Source organism: Electrona antarctica, assembly GCF_951216825.1.
Source record: "Electrona antarctica genome assembly, chromosome: 7".
NCBI lineage: Eukaryota > Metazoa > Chordata > Actinopteri > Myctophiformes > Myctophidae > Electrona > Electrona antarctica.
Genome location: NC_136812.1, coordinates 25,777,666 through 25,783,665, shown reverse-complemented (window position 1 = coordinate 25,783,665; position 6,000 = coordinate 25,777,666).

The window sequence follows — 6,000 nt, the reverse complement described above, 5'->3', positions numbered from 1 at the left end:
GATGGTTAAATTAACCAATTGGCTATACTAGACATGCAGACCTACAAATCATGAGTGAAAGATCTTTCACCAATTTGCAGTACCCATTATAAGAGTTATTTGAGGCCAGTCCAGTCATCTGTGACAGTACTATGACATCAGACATCTCCATATTGGATGCCAGTCTGGAGCTGTGTAGAACTATATTTGGAAGGCTGATGCCTTCAATGACATCATCAATAGGATGTCAGACATCTCCATATTTGGGCACATAAGTCTGGACCATAAGTCTGATCTAACAGATTTCACACCGTATTCCTTCGATGAAGAAGTCAAATGTATGACCTATTTTCTATTTGACAGAAGGGTAGTCATGCAGGGGTTTCATAGTTTCGAGCTTTGTAGGGTAATTGTAGGACATTGTGGGATTTATTCTACACAAGGTTGAGAACAGTCCACTGTCCAAGGGTAGTTCTAGCCACATCGTCCTGCGTAGCCTTGAGTTCAAGAATATCTGAACCTATACCGGCTGATTTGTGTGGTGGCAAACTAACTGTGTTTAATTTATTTGCAATGTCTGTTAAACTCAATGCCCTGCATATATAGTGACTCACATGTTGATATAAGTCAATACAGAGACCAGAATTTTAAGGGCAACTAATATGAACAGGATAAGCTGCTGAAGCAGAGTACTACCCTGTATGTGGGGAACCTGTCGTTCTATACCACTGAGGAACAGGTTTATGAGCTCTTTGCCAAATGTGGAGATGTAAAACACATAGTCATTGGTCTGGATAGAGTCAAGAAGACTGCCTGTGATCCGCCTGTGTTGCCCATGTATGGTCATGTGCATATATGGGACAGACTGACTTCAAACTTGGCTCGCATATCGGCGAGGACTTGAGAGTTGTTCAGATAGGCGACGGGTCCGACTGATATGCCCATACATAGGCATATATGGAGATCCAGTTGTCCAGAACTGCAAATGTAACTGATATGCCCATATATGGGCATGCCCATATGGGCCTATATTGATGACCGCAAATCTCCATATATGGGCATAATCAGACAGTGACAGACAGGCACAGTACAATGTCAACAGGTGCCAAGTTTGACTTTTGGATCTTGAGCTAAAAGTTTGTGAAACACTGGTTTACACCATTGTATACCGTCAGACATTATTGCTACAACCTAATGTTTTTTTGGGGGTGCTCTAACCCCTCCAACTGACTCTGACTTTCAGACATGACGTCATGTGGCAGCCAAGTCTATATGGTAGTGATGTAAATAGGTTTTAGTCCCACTTCAATGACGTTAAGCTGCGTTCAGACCTGAATATATATATTCGTCTCGCTTCGTCCCGTTTGTACCGCGCCAGGTCGCGCCGCTCCCGCGTTTGCGCAGTTCTCGTCTTTGCATTGACTTTGAATGGACTTTGTATCTAACCATTCATGTCTGAACGCATCTTTAGAGTACAGTAAAGTACAATATTGCGTCCCAGGACCCCCAGAGGATACACATGATTGCGTCCTTTCTCAATTTGGTGGATATTTGCATCACTTATGTTGGTCTTAAACTTAAGCATGACCCCTGTGATGTCATGTGGCGGGTGATAAAAGGTGCCCCTCGTGTGACACTCGTGTGAAGCATGTGACCCTGCTGCTTAGACAGTATGACCTATTGACCCCTGCAGATGCCGGACCATTCCTAGCTAAACACACACACACACACACACACACACACACACACACACACACACACACACACACACACACACACACACACACACACACACACAGCACCGCTCAGTTCACACGGAGTGTGATTTTTTAGATGAGGCTAACCTTTTATACCAAATGAAATGAAATGAAATGAAATCTATATTTACCCAGGGTATCTGGGCTAAGCTCAAGAACTTGTTTCCAGCCAGGCCCTGCTCATAGAACCAGCAATTCCTTAAGATGTAAAATGGTTCAATGACCAATGTAGAGCCTTTTATGAGAGTTGTGAGGTCAAAGATCAGGGATAATGTCAATGATCTTGTTTTGTAGCTTCTCTGTTCTAAAACATTTGGGACAACGCTCCACACGTCAGATGACAGGTTCTTGGTTTACTTGTATTGTGATCACAACTTCAAATGACAACAGTGACCTCTTGTGGGTTAGTATGTAGTTGAAATTATTCAAAGACAGGCTTTCAACATTAACATATAACATGTTAATATCAGGATGGCAGTCAGGTAATGAATACAATTAATGATGTTATTAAAGTCGGTTGGACAACTCCTCTAGAGTCCCAGACCCCACTGTTTGTTTATGAACATTCACTGGGGGTCGCAGACTGGGACCCCCAGTGAATGTTCATAAACAAACAGGTATGTCTATGGACGTTTTCACAAGTGTCCAGAACATTAGCTATGTCTAGTTTATCAACCGGTGGATATTTATATCAAAATAATATATTTATAATAGTCAATAACAATATCATACGTGTCCTGTTCTTCCATAAATAAGGTTAATGAATAATACTGCTACAAAGCAACACTGCCTGTTTTATCTACCCGGAAATACATTTTTGGTATTTTTGGTCAAAATCAGGTTAACCACTTTGTCGATATTTGAATCGATCTACAAGCTCACAATGCATCGCCACGTGTTGTGAGCGATATCTGAATCATTTTGAAACATTTTAATAACCATATTTTCAGATGGGAGTCCGCAGTCAAATATTAATTTGGAGGTGCTTGATATGAAAAGACACAAATAAAGTAATAATTTGTAGCTTTTCACTACACGTCGAACAAATGAAGAGAGAAAAAATAGTTTATAATTTGTATATGGATGTTTGATTTATTTGCATATGTTTAAAGGTTTTTCAAACACCTGTCCTCCATTGTAATATGGCTTTAAGTGTTTAGGAAATTGATTCGCTATTTGTATTCAATCTCTGCTTACAAAAGGAGGATTTAAAGGTTGACATCTCAATGCAGTGAGGGCACGTGTGACAGCCAGGTGGAACCTCCTATATGTGTGGGACGGAGTGAGAGGGTTGTGACCTTCCATCCTATAGCTGAGGCCACATAAGCTCACATCAAAGTCCCAGCACTGACTGCAATGGGCCCTCACTCCTTCTCTCTCTATATAAAAGATTACCGGTATAGACATTTCCAGTTAGAAATGCACTCTGCTTTCTTTTGAGAGCAGACATTTTAAACAGAGGCAGTACAATGTGCCAATGGTGAGAGAGTAATGCCTAATTTATACTTTGCCATACGACTGTGTGGCTCGCCGGAAATAACTGAGAGCTTAGTGTTAAACGTGACGCTACAAGGTGTAAAATTGGCATAAACTGATTTTGACTGCCTATCAGGTACAGCTTAAGACTAAATAAAGGAGGCCCTCTGTCCTGTATTCTTCAGCAGGTGTCTAAGATCTGCTTCAATCTCAGGTCTCTCTCTGTCTCTGTCTCTGTCTCTGTCTCTGTCTCTGTCTCTGTCTCTGTCTCTGTCTCTGTCTCTGTCTCTGTCTCTGTCTCTGTCTCTGTCTCTGTCTCTCTCTCTCTCTCTCTCTCTCTCTCTCTCTCTCTCTCTCTGTTCACAAAAACACACCATTTGAGTTGTATGGTCAAGATAACATCATTTTATCAAGGATTTACATTGCACAGACTATAACCTACAGTATTTAAGACTATTTACATTCGATTTTTGCACGTAAAAATGTATAAAAAATCTTTAAAATACTCCTGTTAGTTACACCACAAGGAGGAGACCTGTACTATAGGCTGAGGGCACCATGCACATATTTTATCGATAACCTAATATACTGTATAAGTAATATATATTTAAATGTAGGTATATGTTGATAGGCCTCATGTACCCCCACAGCCCCTAGTCAAGGCTAAGGGCCCCTGTACGGTCCATAATCTATCGATGCTGCCTGTGTAGATAGTAAGGGCATTTTATCAGATATTTGACCAATCTGGGAACTAAATCGTTACCAAGAAATGTCTTCACCAATGTGTTTCTATTCTACTGTTACTGTACTGTACTGCACAGCACTGTACATTTGCTCTTGACTTGAACCCGGAGATCATCATCATCATAACCTTTATTTCAACTCGGAGTACAGTTGAGGGGCAGCTGGGGCTGGGCAGGCCATCATTATCATGTACTGTAGGCGAGAAACAACACAATCATCAACAGAAATGACATTCACATAAGATATGAGAACCAAGACGGTGAATAGTTCCTGGGCCAGTTTATAGGACGTGGAAGTCCCCTAAAAATATGACGTTCCATAGACTTAAATTAATTCTTGGTGACAACATTTAAGAATGGAATAGTATTCTTGGCCAGGAGGCTGCTAGAGCTCTGTGACTAGTGTCCATGAGAGGTGCCCTAGCAGTTAGGGCACCTCAAGGGGTCAGTGATTGGTGTCCCTGTGAGGTGCCCAAGTAGTTAATGTGGCACCATTTATATCATTATGTTGGTTGGACCCAAATGCATGACTCAGAGACTAACTGAAAACCCAGAGACTAAGCAGAGCACAAGAACCAGGCTGAGTCACAGCCATAAGCTCTTGACAACTGTACGCTCACAGGTGACAGTCAACCGGAGAGTGAGAGCAGCACTTCTTTGATGTCTGGCTACCCTACCCTTAGATGTTCTGAGGATTTTAATCAACGTTTCTGAGGTTAATTTGTCACTCAATGAATGGCAGGAGTCACCATGCAGAACGCTATGGCTCCAGAGAAGCACAACATCTGGATGTGTGGCTGGAGTCTCCACCAGAGCACCGAACTGAGGGTTCCAATTCTTACACTTTTTCGATGAAAAGCAAGAATCTCCACCAGAGCCCCAAGGCTCCGATGAGGGTTTCAGTTCTTTGGAATTAACCACCACGAGCTAATTGATACGAGTTCTGTTTTCCCACAGAAAAGATGCATGCACATCCAATCCCATTTTAGTCCAGGTGCAAACAAATGACTCAGGTAGTTGAGAGAAAAGAGATAAGTAGAAAAGTAGAAAAGAAAATAAGGGGGTGCGTGTGGACCCTTTTGAGTACTATGTTTCCTGGCCTCTAATTTGCATATTTAGGAGTAGGCTTAGGCACTAATTACATCTAAAATTCCTTAAACACATTGTCTGACCCTCAGAACATAGACATAGACATGTTATTTGTCAGTTTTTCTCGTCATGTCATTGAAATGTTATTGAAAATATAGTTTAAAATTGGCAGCAAATTAGCTTGGGAACCATGTTTTTCAGATTTGGCACCCTTGAATTAAATAACCAAACCAAAATGCCTCTAACCTCCTTATAGAAGGCCTTTTTCTGAATAATTGAAATAAATGCAACTTTATATGTAAATGCAAAAGTGGGCGTGGAAGTCTTTTCCACTAAGGAGTGGTTGTAGTGAAAATTAAATGCTAGCAATCAACTCAGAATCATGAAAAACCCCTAGTTTGACACACAAGTTACTTGAGGCCAAATTAAACATTTTTGATTTTCTTTTAATATCGGTTATCGGTACCCTGACATTGATCAGTCTTCAGTCAATCTTTTAATACATGTTATTACACACCGTTATGAACACACTGGTAAAGAAATGTCTTGGTAACGATTTAGTACCCAGATTTTCATAGGTTTCCCTTAGTAAGAGTAGAGAGATGCACAGATTTTAGATTCATGTATCCAAGTATTTTTGGATAGGATCCAGAGCTATACAATTACAAAATTATGTTGAATCATATCCAAATGTGTCACATAATATTTCTGTATGAATAAATTATAAAGCTTTATATATATATATATATATATATATATATATGGTTGGGAACCCCACACTGATTAATCAATTAGCAGGCATTACGTGCATTTTACAATTGAAAATGAGCTGTAGCCATTGGGAGAAGCTCTCTGCCACTCGAGAAAGCTATAAGAAAATGCTTCAATTGTATTTGCAGTTGAAGCGTTGCCCCGCCCCCTCCAGAGCTCTGGTTGGTTCTTTCCCAGCGGCTCAA